Source organism: Phascolarctos cinereus, unplaced genomic scaffold (genome assembly GCF_003287225.1).
Source record: "Phascolarctos cinereus isolate Bilbo 61053 unplaced genomic scaffold, phaCin_HiC Scaffold_529;HRSCAF=1154, whole genome shotgun sequence".
Classification (NCBI taxonomy): Eukaryota; Metazoa; Chordata; class Mammalia; order Diprotodontia; family Phascolarctidae; genus Phascolarctos; species Phascolarctos cinereus.
The window spans coordinates 5474-26363 of record NW_027555879.1 but is presented as its reverse complement, the minus strand read 5'-3'; the positions used below and the strand labels follow the sequence as shown (position 1 = coordinate 26363).

Genomic DNA, 20890 nt, shown 5'->3' with positions numbered 1-20890 from the left:
GGATGGTTGGGAGAAGGACAAGAGAGGGACTCTTAGGAGTGAGTAGAATAAAGAATAGGAGGTTAAGGGAGAAGATAAGGTAACAGGGATATACACAAATAGTAATATAACTGTGAGTGTGAATGGGATGAATTCACCTATAAAATAGAAACAGATAACAGAAAGGATTAAATATCTGAATCCAATAATATGTTTTTTATATGAAACACTTTTAAGAATGAGAGATACACACAGAGTTAAGATGGAGAGATGGAGTAGAATTTACATACTTCAGCTGATACAAAAAATGCAGAGTCAGCATTTATGAAATCTGACAGTAATGGCTAAAACAGATTTAATTAAAAGAGACAAACAAGATAAATGATTTTGATAAGAGGTACTATAGACAATAAAGCAAAAACAATACTGCACGTATATGCATCAAATTCTATAATATTTAAATTTTTAAAAGAAAAGTTAAATGAATTACAGATGGAGATAGGTAGTAGTATTATAATAGTGGGAGACAGCTTTTCCCTCTCAGAACTAGAAATCTAACCAAAAAATAGACAGATCTCTGGAGAGACTAGAATGGAAAGAGAAAGAAATAAATCTTTTTCTCAGCACTTCACGGTATCCTTACAACGATTTTCTATATATTAGGACATAAAAATCTTATAGTAAAAGAAGAAACATTAAAAGTATCTTTTCAGATCATAATGTGATATAATCATATTTAATGAAAGACCATGAAAACATAGATTAACAATCAATTGGAGATTCAAAACCTAATGTTAAAGAATGAATGGTTTAAAGCACAAGTCATAGAAATAATCAATAATTTCATTAAAGATAATAACAACAATGAGACAATATATCAAAATCTATGGGACATAATAAAAAGAATAATAAGAGGAAAATTTATATCTCTAAATGCTTACATCAATAAAGTAGAGAAATAACAGACCAATGCAATTTTTTAAAAAACCTAGAAAAATGAACAAAGAAAAAATACACAGTTAAACACTAAATTGGAAATCTTAAAAATTAAAGGTGAGATTAATAAAATTGAATGTAAAAATTGAATTAATAAATGAAACTAGAAGTTGGTTTTATGAAAAAATCAAAAAATAGATAAACATTGGTTAATTTGTTTAAAAAAAATGAAATCACTATTATTAAAAATGAAAAAGGTATATATACCAATAAATGAAGATGAAACTAAAGCAATATGAGGAATTATTTCATCCAATTTTATGCCGATAAATTTAACAAGTTAAGTGAAATGGAAGAATATTTACAAAAACATAAATTGCCTATAGAATCAGAAGAGGAAATAGAATATCTAAATGGACCCATTTTACAAAAAAAAAAAATTGAACAGCCCACAAAAGAGCTTCCTAAGAAAAAAAGTACCAATACGAAATGGATTTACAAGTGAATTTTATTAATATTTAAAGATCAACTAATTCCAATACTGAGTAAATTATTTGAAATTATAGGCAAAGAAGGCATCCTACCAAACTCTTCTTTTTGAAACAAATGATACTGATACTTCAACCAGGAAGAGGAAAAAGAAAAACAAAGTATGAACTATTTCCCTAATGAATATATATAATGACCAAGTGGAATTTAAGAAAAAGAAATAGAAGGAATCAGAATAGGGAACAAGGTAACAAAACTATCTCTTTTTATATGATATGATGATAAACTTGAAAAATCCCAAAGACTCAAATAAAAAATTAGTTAAACAATTAACTATTTTAGCAAAAGCAAAACAAAACAAACCCCAACAATTTTATCAAAGTAGCAGGATATAAAGTAAATCCACATAAATCATTAACATTCCTATATGTCACATACAAAACCCTGTTGAAGAGATAGTAAGAGATACCTCATTTAAAATACTTCTGGGGCAGGTAGGTGGTGCAGTGTACAGAGCACCAGCCCTGAAGTCAGGAGTACGTGAGTTCAAATACAGCCTCAGACCAAACACTTAATATTTACTAGCTGTGTGACCCTGGGCAAGTCACTTAACCCCAATTGCCTACAAAAAAAAATAAAATAATTCTAGACAGTACAAAATACCTGGGAGTACACCTGCCAAAAGAAACCCAGAAACTATATAAACAAAAGTAAAATGAGTTTTAAATAATTGGAGAAATACTGTTTGTGAGTGGGCAGGACAAATATAATAAAATGACAAATTTACCTAAAGTAATTTGTGTATTCAATGCCATCCCAATTAATTTACCAAAAAAAAAAATTACTGAATTAGAAAAAATAGCAGAATCCATTTGGAAGAGCAAAAAGTCAAGAATATCAAAGAACTAATTAAAAAAAGGGTTGTTTAGCAGTACTAAATCTTAAAATCTATTCTAAAATAGTAATTATCAAAATTATCTGGTAGTGACTAAGAAATAGAAAGTTAGATCAGTGGAACAGAGTAGTCATACAGTTCACCAAGCCTATCTAGGTGTTGAAAAGGGTCTCCAGGGGCTGAAGGCATTGCTTTAGGATCATTCTGGGTAGTCCAGAATTTTTCTGACTAAGCGAAGGAGTGCAAGCAGGGCTGAGAACATTGCCAGAAATTCAATGAGCTGACTAAGCAGCATTTCTTCGAAACTTCTTTCCCTTCATGCTTCCCCCTTTCACCCCTCCCCCCACGTCTAAACTATCCACAGAAGGGTTGTCATCCTTCGATGAAATCTCAAACTTAGGGGGCCACTAGACACTAGAGGATGCTGATGCCATAAATTCTATGGAATAACTACTTTTTAAACCATAAAAGGCAAAAATCTGTGTACTCTGTGTGTGTGTGTGTGTGTGTGTGTGTGTGTGTGTGTGTGTGTGTGTGTGGGTGGTAGGAATGGGCAGTAGAAAGATCTGTCAGTCGTTGCTCTAAATTAGCTTATTGCTCTCCTACTCCTGAAAATTTCACCAGCAATAATATAGGAATACACTGAGAACAGCAATTCCCCACTACTGTGTAATCTGGGACTTTTGCCACTCTTTTGTGTAGATATTGCCTCCCTCATTATAATGTAAGCCCTCTGAGAGCAGGGAAGTTTTACTATTATCTGCTTACCCCTGGTGCTTAGCACAGAGCCTAGTAAGAGCTAAGTGACTGCTGGCAGATTGGCTGATTGATACTCTCTTCTCCCTTACCTCTATCATGCTGTTCTCCACTGTTCTTCTTTGGGCCTGATTTTTGCTTCTCAATATTCTTTTGCTGGATCACCATCCACCTTCAGTCCCCTGAGTGTGAATATCTCCAAGACTCTGGCCTTGGGCGTCTTTAGCATAGCCACCACCTCAACCACAATCTCCCCTCTGACCTGATGGAGGCAGCTCAGGAAAACCCAAGAGCTGGGAAACAGCAAAACGAGCGTCACAGGAGCTACCTTGTGGAGAAGGGGCCCATCTGTTCTTTACCACTAGCAACAACTGATAACTGCCACCAATAGGTACATGTGCATGAGGGCCACAGGGGTGGCAGCAAGCTAGACCACTGGTCCTGGTCAGCCCTGATAGCTCTCATCTGAGGAAGCAACTCCTGTGGAAAAGGGACTGTCCATTGCCACCAGCTGCCAGCCAATTGCTATTCATAAGGCAGATGGGCCAGCCTTGCTAAAACAGTGAGGCACCCTAAGGGAGAGACAAGAGGCCAGTCAAGGAAACCTAGAATCACCACCTTGACATTATCAATCCTTTGACAACCCAGAACCCTGAACCTAAGAGCATTTGGAATAGCAAGGCTTCCAGACCAGTGCCTGCAACCCTCATTCTGGGAAAGTGATTGAAATGAAATGAAATATAATTTAAAAATAGACATGAATAAGTCTGAAAGTAAAAGTTGGTTATAGTGAGGTGATGAATATGGATTTAGAAATGGGAAGGGATGGTGCATGGTAAGAAGAACAGTTACTTGGGGACAGGAGAGAATTTGGGTTGCATTCCACATCTTCATCCTTCCTAGCTGTGGCACATAAATCACTGATTTTCTTGAGCCTCAGCAACCTCACCTATAAAATGGAAATTATCCTATTTGCACTTAGGATTCTCATGTGGATGAAATCAGATGCTTCATAAAGGGTGGTTTATTTTCAACCTTGCTGTCCAAGCTAGAATGTAAACTAGAAGGGACAGTCAGGTCCTACCTAAAGGCAGGCAAATCTTCCTTTCTATCACAATGGCAGTATTAAAGTCTTTCTTTCTCTCTTTCTCCTTTAGGATTACCATGTGACCCCACATTCATCCTTGAGTTGCTCCTTGCAATGTAATCTGCTCTATCATTTTCCAGAAATGTTTTGAATATAAAGACCAGAAATTTCTATATTTAATGAAGCTTTTGAATGAAAATGTCAAGATCATAAGTTCCCCATGGATGAAGGTGAGACCAGTGTCTCTCTTTGAGCTCAGAATATTTTTTTAAATTACTTCAAAGAAACTACTACAAGCAGCTAGGCTAGAATTCATCATTCATTCCATTGGGAGGTACAATAGTGCCATGTTGGAAATGGGTTCCCATTTTCTTCTTTATTGACAAGGACTAAAGACAGAAAAGGTCACCCTATGTGGTCTGATTTGACAGACATTATAAGGCCCCTCCCTGGAGTAGTTCACCCACTGGTCACAGGACTGAATGTTAAATTCATGTTACTAGAGACAAGCTGACTTTTCCCTTGTGCACCCAATTTGGATCAGGTTAGAAGATGAGTTAGCTGTCCCAATGGAAGGTGGAGGCTGAGCTCTTAGAAGACCTTAAAATGAGAAAGGATGAGAACTTTTCCGTTGGAAGTAAGAATTGAGAGTGAAAGCCAAAGAGTTTCAGGCAACCAAGGAACAGATGCTAATTTTTAGGGCATTTCTAGGAATGATGAGAAAAGTCACTATTTTCCAAAGGGCACTTGTCCCACCCTTACTCAGCCGTATTCTCAACATGATCCAAGTGCTAAGTAGAAAATTATTTTCTTTTTCTAATAAAGTATGATACAAATTCTTTTTTTAGGTCTACAATTCTTTTCCATCTCTAGTGCATTATCTCCCTGGATCTCATCACAAAGCAATTAAAAATATGCAATCAATACTTGAATTTATTTTGGAAGAAGTGAAGGAACACCAAAGAACACTGGATCCCAGCAATCCTCGGGACTTTATTGATTGTTTCCTGATGAAAATGGAGCAGGTAGAGTGTCAGCAGCAGGTCTGAATCTCACTTTTGTAGGTGAAATGGCTTGTGTCTTAGAGGCTGACATTCACATTCACAAACATAGAGCAGTAAATAATCATATTTTAATCATAATATGGCCAGAACACTATATGAGAAGAATGAGAAGACAGGGTCCTAGCCCTGATGAATTTCTAACCCAACAGACAGGAGAAAGCCCATGTAAGGACAAGAATAATTATCAGGAATGTGTAAGGAAAGCCAAAATAGATTAAAATTGAGGATTTAAGTGATGAAGGAATTTGAAATTAGCAAGAAAGATAATATTTGGACTGGGTTAACATAAGACTTCCTTCTGGAAGAGTTAGGTTTTAGTCTGGGTTTTGAAGGAGGTCCCAGAGCTTAACAGTGAGGACTGGGCAGGACATTTCAAGACTCTACAAAGACAGTGGAATAGGGAACTTTAATCTGAGCAGCCTAATTGGAATGGAGGGGCTGCTGTGGTAAGTACTAGGGGGAGGTTGGTGGGTTTTACAGTCAAGATAGTGGAGTAAGAGGCTCTCACTTTCCACCATTCCATAAACAACAAAGAGCAAAACAAAAAGAAAGAAAAATCATTGAAAAGTTGCATAAAGAAAAAAAAATCCACCGAATTAGAAGCAAAACTAGAATAAAACAATATGCTAATGTAATTCATATGGAGTAAATGAAACCCAGAAAGTACCAGAGAAACATGGAGAAGGTAAAAGATATGCTGATGGAATGCTGAAATGGATCAATGACCTACTTAAGCAATAAATGTGCTCTGAGGTCATGACTTATGGTTTTCTTACCACATGAACCAAAAAACACATTAATTCAGAAACATTTAATTTAGCAATGTGTCAACATAACTGACCAGGAAAATCCTTCCTTCATCAACCTATGCACATAAGGGTATATTCTCCCACAGATTCCTACTCCACTGGTAGATGAGGAATGTGGGAGAGGGCAAATATGTAGACCAGAGCAAGAGATTTTTAGAACTAATATGTACAGTAGTCTCTTGTGTTTCATGTGTGAGAATCTTCAGAATTCCATATCCTTTCCCCACCACCACACTCACAGTGAGCATAGACCTTAGTTGACTTCAACTTGAATTATGCCCTAGCACCTGCCTGCTTTTTCCTGTGTTTTTACTTTTCTTATCTTTAGTCCATTGGTTATTTGTTATATATTCAATTTCTGGTCTCAGTTGTGAGTTTTCCTCATATCAACATCTCATTGTCAAGGGCAAAGCATTTACCACCTCAATTTCCTCATTAGTAAAATGACAATAATAATGCACTAACTGTATCACAGTATTTTGATGAGGATAAAATGGGAAAATACATGGATCCTTTTTGCATTAATTGTTATATATATGGAAGTTGATAATTTTTTTCCTCCTTATTTGCTAAACTAATAAATCCTGTTCATCTCAGTAAACGTAGAATAACAGAATTTAATCCACAAGAAAAACAAGAGCTTACATGCAGTCATTGTGCATTTGTTGCTTAGTCATTTCAGTTCAGTCCAGCACTTCATGACTCCATTTGGGTGTTCTTGGCAAAGATACTGGAGTGGTTTTCCATTTCTAGCTCATTTTATAGATGAGGAAACTGAGGTAACCAAGGTTAAGTGATTTGTCCAGGATCACACAGGCAGTTAGCCAGATTTAAACTCAACCCAGTGCACCACCTAGCTGCTTGTGTATACCCACAGATATGAATGATATATAATATGTAAGCACAGATATCTTGCAAGTTAGTATCATACAGTATGTGTCAAACATGAATAGAAATGGATCCTGGTAGGCCTCATATTAACTAGAAAATGCAGAAATTAACATTCTCTATGTAGTATTATATCTGTATTTATTTTACTAAACATTTCCCAATTACATTTTAATGTGGTTTCAGCCACACACGTTTTGTTGGTGGCTTGAGGCCTGAGAGCTGAGTTTGACCCTCCTGTTGTAGCACATAAAGAGCTGCCCTCAGAGCCAGGCAAAACTGAGTTTAAGACCCTCTGACACAAAAAGTCTATGTGATCCTGGGCAAATCACTTGACACTATAGTGCCCTAGGGCTGGCAACTCTCTAGAAACTTTAAGTTTTTCAGAGAAAGTGCAGACTTGCATTGGCAGACAGATTTTTTTTTTACCTGGAAGTAACCTGTGCCATGATATTGCAGGTCTAGTCTCTTTCTGTCTGTCTGTCTGTCTGTATATATCCCCCATCCTCCACGTATCTTTCTTCTCTCTGTCTCTCTCTCATATGTGAGATGCAAGGGCCAAAATGCTTTCATAATTGCTAGCTACTTGTTCTGCTTTGGATTGTGTTGCTCAATTTAATTTATTTACAGGGTCATAGATTTAGAACTGAAATGGATCTTGGAGGTAATTGAATCCAGCTCCCTCATTTACAGATGAGGAAACTGAAACATAAAATGGTTAAATGACTTGTCTAAGGTCAATGATAGAGCTGGTGGTGTGTTGGGGGCAACTAGGTGGCACAGTGGATAGAGCACTGGCCCTGAAGTTAAGAGCATCTGAGTTCAAATCTGGCCGCAGACACTTAACTAGTTGTGTGACCATGGCCAAGTCATTGAACCCAGTTTGCCTCCCCCCAACATTAAAAAAAAATATCAGAACTTAGATTTAAACCAAGGTCCTCTGCTTCCAAATCCTTATGCTTTCCATTTGCCCTGCTGCCTCTCTTACTTTTCCATTAATCATACCAAATCATTCTTAGGAAAAGCAACAACCACAATCTGAATTTACCATTGAAAACTTGGTCCACACTATAAGTGACTATTGCTGCAGGAACAGAGACAACCAGCACCACCCTGAGATATGGACTCCTGCTTCTCCTCAAATACCCTGAGATAGAAGGTGGGATAAAGGATAATAACACATACAATTTAATCCACATGAGAGGGGTTCCTGGTCCTTTTGAGACTTTCCTTGGAAACTTTTTTATTGCCATTTTAATGTATTTAAGTCATTACATGTTCAAGTTTACTTATTCCTCCTTCTCCACCACTACTTCCACCTTGCTTAGTGAAGTGGTATATAATTGTGAGTTATTATTAGAGGTAGCCACACAGATAGTGAAGTGAATAGAGACTGGAGCCCAGTGCTAGAAGTGGGAAGAACTGAATGATTGAAGGCACTGGTTCCTGATAGCTTCTTGATGCTACTTGACCACAGAAGGAGCTGGTGCCTCTGGATTCCTGTCACTCTACAGCTGCAGAGGGAAATACCTTGGGCATATGGTTGGTCATATTAAGTTGTAGAACAGGTCCAGATGAGAACCCTCCTCATTTCCTACATCAAGTGTACTTGGCTTCATTTATTTAAGGACACCTGACCTTTTCTTATGGGCATGGGACATAGGTGCCTTAAGTGATGCTCAGCTAGTTTAAGAGACTAAACTGGAGGGGTGGAGCCAAGATGGCAGAGTGAAAGCAGTGACTTGCTTAAGCTCTCCCCCAAACCCTCCAAATACTCATAAAAAATGTCTCTAAACAAATTCTGAGGCACCAGAACACACAAAAAGATGGAGTGAAACAAATTTCCAGCCCAAGACAACCTACATGATTGATCAGAAAGGTGTATCACCCCAGGATGGGAGTGCAGTGCAGTGTGGCCTGGGGCGCAGGCCACAGAAAACCAGGAGCAGGTCTCAGAGGACTGAATTGTGGGCAGCTGTGGTGGTTTCCAGACTGCTCAATCCTCAGTTGCCAGGGACAACTTAGAACGTCAGTGGGAAAAGTCTGTTTCTGTGGTGCTCAGAGAGGAAAGCAGGGTTTCAGCTCCATTCCCAAGAGCATGGCCATGGGGGAGGGCATCAGCTTCCTGAGCTTCTAGATGACAGACTGAGGGGGAATCTAGTGGCTGATCAGAGAGGCATTGCAGGGATCTCTTTGCCAATGCTGAGGCAGAAATCTCTTGCTTTACCCATGTATGGATCTGGATCACGTTCTAGGTGACAGTGCTGGGGTGAAGAGGAACGCTGGCATAGAGGAACTTGTGGCTGGGAACAGGAGCCCTCCTCACAGTTACAGGATAGAAAGGAATACTTTTGGTCACAGGCTAGGAAAGCAGTAAACACCGCACCCTTATCATACCGCCTTGGAAGAACTGAAAATTTGCAGGTCCCTAGAAGTATCTCTGAAAACAGCAGTACAAACACCTGAAGCTTGGGACAGTAGATTCTCCACATTGCAGGCAGACTCTTACCTTAACAAAGAGTTTAAACTCAAATAATTGGCCAGGATCATAAGCACACAGAGCAAAAAGAGTCAGACTGTATTATCTTACTTTGGTGAAAAAGAAGATCAAAATATACAACCAGAAGAAGACAACAATGTCAAAGCTCCCACATCCAAAGCCTCCAGGAAAAATATGAACAGTCTCAGGCCTTGGAAGAGCTCAAATGGGATTTTGAGAAGCTAGTGAGGGACGTAGAGGAAAAACTGGGAAGAGAAATGAGAGTGATTGAAGAAAATCATGAAAAACAAGTCAACAATTTGCTAAAGGAGGCCCAAAAAAATACTGAAGAAAATAACACCTTAAAAAATAGCCTAATCCAAATGGCAAAAGAGGTACAAAAAGCCAATGAGGAGAAAAACCCTAAAAAGAAAAATTGGCCAAATGGAAAAGGAAGTCCAACTGCTCAATGAAGAAAATACTTCCTTAAAAATTAGGATAGAGCAATTGGAAGCTAGTGACTTTATGAGAAATCAAGACACTGTAAAACAAATGCAAAAGAATGAAAAATTAGAAAACAATGTGAAATATCTTATTGGAAAAACAACTGACATGGTAAATAGATTCAGGAGAGAGAATTTAAAACTTATTGGACTATCTGAAGCCATGATCAAAAAAACAGCCTAGACATCATCTTTCAAGAAATTATTGAGGTAAACTGCCATGATATATTAGAACCACAGGGCAAAATAGAAATTGAAAGAATCCACCGATTCTTCTCCTGAAAGAGATCCCCAAAGGAAAACTCTTAGATATATTATAGCCAAATTCAGAGTTCCCAGGTCGAGGAGAAAATATTACAAGCTGCCAGAATGAAACAATTCAAGTACTGTGGAAACACAGTCAGGATAACACAAGACTTAGCAGCTTCTACATTAAAGGACCACAGGGCATAGAATATAATATTCTGGAGGGTAAAGGTGATAGGATTACAGCCAAGAATCACCTACCCAGCAAAACAGAGTATAATCCTTCAGGGGAAAAATGGTCATTCAGTGAAATAGAGGACTTTGAAGCATTCCTGCTGAAAAGACCAGAGCTGAATAGAAAATTTGACTTTCAAATACGAACTCTACTGGAACATGAAGAGGTAAACAGGAAAGAGAAATCATAAGAGAGTTATTAAGATTGAACTGTTTGCATTCCTGCATGGAAAGATGATATTTAAACTCATGAGACCTTTATCAGTATTAGGGTAGTTGAAGGAAAAAAATATATGTGTATGTATATATAGATAGATAGATAGAGGGCACAGGGTGAGTTGAAGATTAAAGGGTCATATCTGGAGAATAAAATTAAGGGATGAGAGAGGATGATACTCAGAAGAAGAAAGGGAGAGGTAGAATGGGGTAAATTATCTAAAAAAAAACAGAAAAGTCTCTTACAGTGGAGGGTAACAGGGGAAGGTGAGAGGGAATGAGTGAATCATTCTCATAGGCTTAGGCTTAAGGAGGGAATAACATTCAATTGGGTGTGGAAATCTGACTTACCCTGCAGTAAAAAGGGGAGAAGGGACAAGAGAGCAGGGGATGATAGAGAGGAGGGCAGATTGGGAAAGGGGTAATCAGAAGGAAATACTTCTGAGGAGGACAGGGTCAAAAGAAAGAATAGAATAAATGGGAGGACAGGATAGGATTAAAGGAAATAGAGTTAGTTTTACACAACATGTCTGCTATGGAAGTGTTTTGCATAACTGCTCATATATAACCTATATTGAGTTGTTTACCTTTTCAATGAGGGTGGGTGGGGAGGGAGGAAGAGGAAAGTTTGAAACCTAAAGTATTAAAAGCATGTTAAAAAAATGTTTTCACATGCTACTGGGAAATAAGAAATACAGGACATGAGGTATAGAAGTCTATCCTGCCCTACAGGAAAATAGAAGGGGAAGTGGATAAGAGAAGGGGTTAAGAATAGAAGAAAGGAACGCACTAGAGGAAGGGTATTCAGAATACATGCCATCTTGGGGTGGGGGGAGGGTGAGATGAGGCAAAATTTGAAACTCATAAACTTGTTGAAGTGAATATTGAAAACTAAAAATAAATAAATTTATATTTTTTTAAAAAGTGTCTAAAATGGAATTTTCATCTCTCTCTATCTATTGAAATATCAGTCAAGTGTATTATTTATCAATGTAACTCAGTGAAAAATCAGAGAAAATATGAGCAAAGGCAGCTTTTATCTCTACTTTTAAGATAAATTTTTCATTTGCATTGTGACAGGAAAACTTCATGAAGAAATTGATTCTGTGATTGGCTGAAATCGAAGTCCCTGCATGAGGACAGAAACAACATGCCTTACAGCAATGCTGTGATACATGAGACACAGCGATACATTGACCTCATTCCCACCAGCCTGCCCCATGTGGTGTCAGAAGATGTTCAATTTAGACAATATCTTATCCCCAGGGTCAGAAGAGTTTCTCAATATAACACAAGATTTTATACTGTCTCATTCAAATCTAGAATCTTGGAGTTAGAAGGAACCTCAGGCCCACCCACATCCCTGAGAAGTAGTCCCAGAATTTCAGAATTTGAAAGTATTTCAGTGGTCATAGTGTCCATTCCCAATGTGAAAAAGGATTCCATCTACTGTATGCTCACCTCGTGGTCATCTAATCTTTGCTTAAAGATTTTCAATGAGGTGGAACCACTTTGTTGCTGAGAAATTCTATTCTAATCTTGGACAGAGAATTTGTTTTATCTTGTATTAAGCCTAAGTTGACAATTTTGTAACTTTAATCTATTGCTCTTGGTTTTGACTCCCAGAAAAAACAGAACAAAGTTCCTCTCTCTTTCTAGTAAAACTCCATGAAACACTTGGAATCAGCTACTATGTCTCCTGTTCTGTTATGTCTCCTGTTCTCTTGTCTAAATATCCCTGTTTCCTTCAACCCATCCTCACGTGGCATGGACTTGTTATTCTTACCATCCTGGTTGCCCTCCCTTGAGTACCTCCAGCTCTTCAGCGTCCTCCTAAGATATGATTCACAGAAGGAATACAATCCTCATTTGTGAGCTGAGGAGACCACAGTACTACTTCCAAGCTGTCTTTGAACCTTCAATAATTGCCCTTAGTATATGGTCAGTCATCAGTTTTCAATCCACCTAGTGGTGTGATAGTCTAACCTGTATATTTCCATCACTTTCAGAGGAAGAGCACGAAAATCTTTATCAAATGCTTTGCTAAAATCTAAGAAAAGTCTATGTATGTCATTCTCCTGATCTACCAGTTTATTAATATTCTCAAAAAATGAAATAATGATGATTCCACTGCAGATCCTTGTGATCACTACCTCCTTTTCTCAAATCATTGCCTCATTACTTCCTTTGCTAGATTAATGATCTCTTTAGAAATATCTTCTAGACTCTGAGTGCAGATTGAAGTGTGCTTTTTTCACTTTATTTTCTTGGTAAGGTGTCTAGATGCTCCCTAATTTTCTCCTTACTTCCTTGGGGTATTCTATCCGTGTTACCTCTATCTATTTATTTATTCCACCCTTTTCAGTTCAAAGATCATTCCCTTGGTCAGAAAAAAAAACAGAAGCAAAAGAAAAATTGAGAAGTTATGCATCTTTTCTTGTCACTTGTTATCCTTGTCCTTTAAGCCTCTGGGTTTTGGGTTTATTCTTTCTTTAATCCTCCTCTTTTTCACAACATAGTTTTAAAAAATCTCTTCCCTTTTTTTTTTTAACATAAATTTATTTATTTGTAGTTTTCAATATTCATTTCCACAAGTTTTTGAGTTCCAAATTTTCACCCCGTCTCAACCTTCCCCCACCCCAAGATGGTATGCATTCTGAATATCCCTTCCCCTACTCTGTCCTCTTTTCTTTCTCTTCCCACTCTCTTATACCCTTCCCTTCTATTTTCTTGTAGAACAGGATAGACATCTGTACCCCATTTCCTATATTTCTTACTTCCTGGTAGTTTCTGAAAACATTTTTTTAAACATATGTTTTTAAAATTTTAAGTTTCAAATTTTCTCTTCCTCCATCCCCACCCACCCTCACTGAGAAGGCAAGCAACTAAAAAAGGTTGTACATGTGCAGTTATGCAAAACACTTCCATAGTAGACGTGTTGTGAAAAACTAACTCTATTTCCCTTAATCCTATTCTGCCCTCCCATTTATTCTATTCTTTCTTCTTATCCTGTTCCTCCTTAGAAGTATTTTCTTCTCATTATACCCTTTTCCAATCTGCCCTCCTCTCTATCATCCCCTTACTCTCTTGTCCCTTCTCCCCTATTTTCTTGCAGGGTAAGACAAATTTCCATACCCAATTGAATGTGTATGTATTCCCTCCTTAAGCCAAATCCTGTGAGAATAAGATTCACTCATTCCCTCTCATCTTCCCCCATTTCCCTCCACTGTAAGAGACTCTTCTGGGTTTTTTTTTGTGAGATAATTCACCCCATTCTACCTCACCCTTTCTTCTTCTCCAAGTATAATCTCCCTCATCCCTTAATTTTATTCTCCAGATATGACCCTTAATCTTCAACTCACCCTGTGCCTTCTTTCTGATTATCTCTCTGTCTGTCTGTCTACCTATCTATCTATCTATCATATCTAATTTTTTTTCCTTCAACTACCCTAATACTGACAAAGGTCTCGTGAGTTATAAATATCATCTTTCCATGCAGGAATGCAAACAGGTCAATCTTCATAAGTCTCTTATGATTTCTCTTTCCTGTTTACCTCTTTATCTTCCACTTGAGTCTTGTATTTGAAAGTCAAATTTTCTATTCAGCTCTGGTCTTTTCAACAAGAATGCTTGAAAGTCCTCTATTTCACCGAAGACCATTTTTTCCCCTGAAGGATTATACTCAGTTTTGCAGGGTAGGTGATTCTTGGTTGTAATTCTATGTCCTTTGCCCTCCGGAATATTACATTCCATGCCCTGGGTCCTTTAATGTAGAAGCTGCTAAATCTTGTGTTATCCTGATTGTGTTTCCACAGTATTTGAATTGTTTCCTTCTGGCAGCTTGTAATATTTCTCCTTGACCTGGGAACTCTGGCATTTGGCTATAATATTCCTAGGAGTTTTCCTTTGAGGATCTCTTTCAGGAAGGAATCGGTAGATTCTTTCAATTTTTATTTTGCCCTCTAGGTTGTAATATATCAGGGCAGTTTTCCTTGATAATTTCTTGAAAGATGATGTCTAGGCTCTTTTTTTGATCAAAGCTTCCAGATAGTCTAATACTTTTCAAATTCTCTCTCCTGGATCTATTTTCCAGGCCCATTGTTTTCCAATGTGATATTTCACATTGTTTTCTAATTTTTCATTCTTTTGCATTTGTTTGACAGTGTCTTCATTTCTTATAAAGTCACTAGCTTCTAATTCCTCTATCCTAATTTTAAGGAAATATTTTCTTCATTGAGCATTTGGATTTCTGTTTCCATTTGGCCAACTTTTCTTTTTAGGGTGTTTTTCTCCTCATTGGCTTTTTGTACCTCTTTTGCCATTTAGGTTAGGCTATTTTTTAAGGTGTTAATTTCTTCAGTATTTTTTTGGGTCTCCTTTAGCACGCTGCTGACTTGTTTTTCATGATTTTCTTCAATCACTCTCATTTCTCTTCCCAGTTTTTCCTCTACGTCCCTTACTGCTTCTCAAAATCCCATTTGAGCTCTTCCAAGGCCTGAGACTGCATCATATTTTTCCTGGAAGCTTTGGATGGGAGCTTTGACATTGTTGTCTTCTTCTGGTTGTATATTTTGGTCTTCTTTTTCACCAAAGTAAGGTAATATAGTGTGACTCTTTTTTCACTGCTTGCTCATGATCCTGGCCAATTACTTGAGTTTGAAACTCTTTGTTAAGCTAAGAGTCTGCTTCAAATGTGGAGAATGTACTGTCCCAAGCTTCAGGTTTGTACAGCTGTTTTCATAGATTCTTTTAGGGACCTGCAAATTTTCAGTTCTTCCAAGGTGGTATGATAATGGCTGAGGTGTTTACTCCTTTCCTAGCCTGTGACCACAAGTATTCCTTTCTGTCATGTGACAGTGAAGAGGCAATCCTTTCCACAGCCAGTACAAACTCCACCATGTCAGCATTCCTCCCCCCCAGCACCGCCTCCTAGAACTGTGACCCAGATCCAAACACAGGCAAAGCAAGAGATTCCTGCCTTAACACTGGCAAAGAGATCCCTGCGATCCTTCTCTGATCAGCCACTGGATTCCCCCTCAGTCTGTGAGCCAGAAGCTCGGGAACCAGCTGCATGGCCCCCCAGGGCCAGGCTCTTGGGGAATGGAGCTGAGAACCCGCCTTCCTTTCTCAGCATCAAGAGAAACAGACTTTTCCCGCTGACCTTCTAAGTTGTCTTTGGCATTAGTTGATTGAGGAGTCTGGAAACCTCTACAGCTGCCTGTGATTCACTCCTCTGAGGCCTGCTCCAGGTTCCCTGCAGCCTGAGCACCCAAGCTGAGCTGCATTCCCAGCCTGGCGTGATACACCTTTCTGATCAATCTTCCAGGTTGTCTTGGGCTAGAAATTTGCTTCACTCTGTCTTTTCGTGGGTTCTGCTTCTTCAGAATTTGTTTAGAGCCATTTCTTATGAGTATTTGAGGGGTTTGGGGAAGAGCTTAAGCAAGTCACTGCTTTCACTCTGCCATCTTGGCTCCACCCCCAAAAAATCTCTTCTTGTAGTGCTCTGTTTGCAGCATCAGCCTCTGTGCATTTAGTCCTTATCACTTCTGTCACTATGGAACTGTGACATGCTTCTTTTATTCTTCCTTACCCTCAAAAAATCTAAGTTAATTGGTGAATTCCCTATAATAATAATAACTATTGTTTATAAAGTACTTTGAGATTTGCTTTACATAGATGATCTCATTTATTCTTTAAAACAACTCTGTGGGAATAGTTGCTATTGTTATCCCCATTTTACAAGTGAGGAAACTAAGTCTTAAAGAGACCCCTGATTCACCTAGGGTCACGCAATAAATAAATGTATGAATCAGGATTTGTATGAAGGCTTTCCTGACTTCAGGTCTAACAGGCTCCTCGCTGCACTACCTGGCTACCTTATCCACATTGGTATCTTTAGAGAATGTTCCTTTTTCTTCCATCACCAGAATTCTTTTTCTTTGTGTTGAAAACTTAACTCTTCTCTTTCTTTGTGATAATAATAATAGCTACCATTAAGGCTTGTGAAACAATTTACAAATATTATCCTTTTCATCCTGATAACAATGCTGAAATGTAGGTGCTGTTATCATTCTCATTTTACAAATAAGGAAACTGAGTCTAGACAGGGTAAGTGATTTGGCCAGGGTCACATAGCTAGTGAGTGTTTGAGGCCTGATCAGTTCCTTCTGACTCCAAGTATTGTACTCTCCCATTGGGCCACTTAGTTGATCCTGTATAAACTCTAAGATGGACGGTCACTTTCCAAAAATTCCCCTTATTACCATCCATAAGTGTGCCGAAAGTGTGTAAAGTGTGATTGCGTATCCTGAAACACAGCATGATCCCTCCAGAGGAAGAATGTTGTGCCACAGAGGGATCTGCAGATCTCTATTCACATCTTTGTTATCCAAGTTCCTCTCAGATGGTGAGAACTGGTTCCACTATAATTGCAGGATGAAATTATCATTAAGAAAATCATGGAATTACAAACTGCTCTGTTTTTGATGGAAGTGAAACTCTAGGATCCGAAAGGATAATTGAAGTCTTCTATCACTGCTATATCATGTCTAACCTCCAGAGCTTATAATTTGTTTTCTGTATTCCTTGTAAACTTTTTTCTATCCAAATATTCTGTAGCATATTGTAATGACAATGCCAGTTCTGATGTTGTCTCCATTTCTCTTTACCTAGATGCTTCTCATCATTCTTCTTTCCTCTGCTCCCTAAATAAACTCACACGAGTGTTTCTTCTAATATATACTACCCCACTCTCTTTTTCCTATCTGCTTTCTTTTAAATAAGTTATAGTCTTTCCAGGACTTCAGTATTCTTAAGCATCTCATCATACCAAGCCCTATTTATGCCTTTGAGGTCAAATTTGCTTCCTTGTCTTAAAATCCCAATCCACCTTTTTTAACAGCACTTTAAGCATTAAAAAAGCCTTTTGACTATATTTGTAATAAATCAAAATCATCACCGTTCCAGCCTTTGCTAGATGCATCATTCCACTCCTGGTCAGGAGTTCATCATGTCTATATTTTTACTAAGATGTGGTCCAGAAATCCAAATCCATTTTTAAACACCTTCTTACAAGATGTCCACTTCTGAAATCTGCATTAACTTTCTGAATCTTTTGTTTCCAATTACAACCATAATGAATACCACCTGTGCTCCTAAAGTCTTTAGGTTTTTTTCCCTTAATGTCAAAACCTTTGAAATGCTTCCCAGATTTATGGTAGTATCAATTTTTGCTCATGTGAATCACCAGATGTGGGTAGTAGTTGTATCCTTTGTTTTGTAAGGTTCTCCACTATCTCTTGGACATATGCTCCTGGAATATGGCAACACTGTCTATTTTTGTGCATGTGTGTGTGTGTGTGTGTGTGTATGTGTGTGTGTGTTGTGTGTGTGAAGCAATGAGGTTAAGTGACTTGCCCAGGGTCACACAGCTAGTAAGTGTTATGTGTCTGAGTCTGTATTTGAACTCAGGTCCTCCTGACTCCAGGCTTGTGCTCTTTCCACTGTGCTACCTCGCTGCCCAGAACTATCCATTCTAGTTATTGTCAGCAAACAATTGGTTCAGTATCCTTCTACAGGGAGTCACCAACTGTTCTTCTTTTCTTCTTCCTGGATGTCTTGCCAGATAACACCTGTGAACTTCCTTTACCATTCTTTAGACTACAAACAAGTGCTTCTTCCTCAGAACATCTTGTTTCTTCATCTTCAAGAAGAGCTCCCAACTTGTTTATCAGCTCTTGCCTTATTTGTCTGTGTGACATTATGTTATTCTTCAACATCCTGACATAGGTCACAATTAATTTCTGTCTCTTCAGATCATCTGGAATCTGCTTGGTCTTATCCATGATTGGTGTGCTTATTGTCCACCCAAGCAGCTCTTTCCTCTTTTGATAGATCTAATGATTGAAAGCTTTTTATTAACTTTTTTTAATCTGAAATCTGCCTCCTTTGTTGTTTACTCATCACTATTGATTCTACTCCTCAAGTGTCAAAGTTCAGTTTCATCTCTCGTAATAGTATTGTAGACTTTCTAACTTACTATCAGAAGAGGTATTTAAAAAGATGGCTCTTTCCATACTTAAAATCAGGGGTTTTGACTAGGTGATAGTTCTAAATTCTCTTTCAGCTCCAACATTCTTTGGTTCTTATTTCTAATTATTTATTTGTATCTCTTTTTTTCAGGGAACCACCATCATGCCATTGCTGTCTTCTATTCTGTATGATGATGAAGAGTTCCCTAATCCAGACCAGTTTGACCCAGGTCACTTCCTGGATGAAAGTGGCAACTTTAAGAAGAGCGACTATTTTCATGCCTTTTTCAACAGGTAAGACATTCATCTAAATATGTACATTAAAGATGGAATGATAACTCAGAGGACCTTATTACTTTTGTGACCTTGGTCAAATTATTTCATTTCTCTGGCTTCAGTTACCTTACATGCCCAAAAACTGGGTTGGTCTAGCTGACCATTATGGTCCTTCCAATTTCTATAACCAGGAGTAGGGTGGAGACACAGTAAATCATTCTTCTAATTCTCCTTAGGCCTAGGTTCATCAACAAATCAGTGAGTTTCAGAGTAGCTGTTCCAAAAAAGAGGCAGAACTGAGATAGTGGCCACTCTGTTCTGCACCAGAGTGACAGCAACCCCCCCCCCCACATTAATAACCATCCTCCAGGCACTGTCAACCAGAGCTACTTCTCAGATAAATCTTCCAGGCTTTTGTGTTAGCATGGTATAATCTTGTATTTTATCAAGCCAAGGAATGGGATTGGGTTATCTTAAGGCCTACTACTCAGGTACCATTATGGCTAAGGTCACTGAAGGTCTAATCTTAGAGTTTATGATTTTATAGAAATGTGACTCTTGACTAGGACACATGAGCATGGAACCCCCTTCCCAAGCTATGTATATTTTAATGAGGATCTATTGGTACAGAATTATAACTGATGGTCTGTCCTTTCACCTTCAAGTCTTGGGGGAACCTACTGGTTATTAGGTAATGGTGGTGATGTCCATTCTGGCAGTGGCAGACAAGAATGTTGCAGGCAGCTAACTATCCTTGACATTGTGGTCTCCAATGCCCTGCTCAATTGGTTACAATACTTGGGTTAGAGCTAGAAGTGAGTAGTTAAGACAAGTGGCTGGATGGCCATGAAGCTGTGGGGTAGACTCCAGAGGTGTTTTCTGTCCAAAATGGTGATAGATGGTTCCAAAAGAGCTTTGATCATTCTTCTGTCACCTTTCCTCATTGCAGTCACTGTGGGTAGCCACAAAGTTATTCCTTGAGACTGTAAATGAGGGATTGTTTCTCCCTAAGACAATGACTCCTTTCCTCTGAATATAAATCCAGAACTTGCTCTGGCTCAGGGGAGATTGATTGGGAGAGCATACAGGAGGGCTTTTTCCTCTCTGTCTTGGCTCTTCAAAGGAGTCAAGGACCAGAGAGGAAAGGAATGCACACAGTTCTTCACCTAATGCCACTGAGTGTTAGTGGGCTACCTGACAGTCCAAAGAAGTGGCCTAGATGGCTTAGAAGTTTAAAATATCAAATCCTTATATTTGTCTCTTTCAGGAAAATGGATATGTGCTGGTGAGAGTCTGGCTTGGATGGAATTATTTCTGTTTTTTACTACATCTTACAAAATTTTACCTTGAAATCTCCCATTGACTCAAAAGATATCAACAACACCTCAGTTGCCAGTGGATTAATCAAAGTACCCCCTTGTATGAGCTCTGCTTTCTCGCTTTCTAAAACATGTGAAGGACTAGCCCTAGTTCCAACTGCTCTAGAGTCTCCTCACATTCTATGACAAGATGTATTCATTCCATTGCCTGCCAATGAAAGCCCTCTATGATTTCAGTCCAATATACTCTTCTAGCATAATCTAATACTCCCTTTGACTTTTGCCAAAATCACAATTTAATTTTCCTCAACCTTCCTTAGAAATTCCCTGTTGCAGGAATATTTCTTCTTTTTTCTTCACTTCAACTCCTCTTGTTGCCCACAACCAGATTGTACACTGAACGGAGAGGCGTGAAATAACTTATGACATGGGCCAGGTGGAGTAGAATTACTGACTCTGTTTATTCATCTGAGGGCACAGAATATATAGGGAAAATCTAGCCTAACTTCAAAGAGTCCTCCCCGTGAGATACTCCCCAGAATATCTGCTGAGGATGTAACAATAATGAATTTCCTCCTTATCAGGGTTCCTAGATTGGGCTGTAGATTCCAAGGTTTTCCCAGGCACCTAGGCGCCACCTGCATAGAGGAGTAAATATGTAAACCTAAGGTTCAAAGAGAGAGA

General features: G+C 38.5%; 1 long non-coding RNA gene across 1 annotated transcript; it reads left to right on the top strand.

Annotated features, from left to right (window-relative positions):
• The first annotated feature begins 7984 nt into the window (after positions 1–7984).
• LOC110204516 (uncharacterized) lies at positions 7985–18881 on the top strand. The gene is made up of 3 exons (XR_002323327.2): positions 7985–8062; positions 11662–11848; positions 18763–18881. It is a non-coding gene; the product is annotated as an uncharacterized LOC110204516 (long non-coding RNA).
• Positions 18882–20890: the final 2009 nt, after the last annotated feature.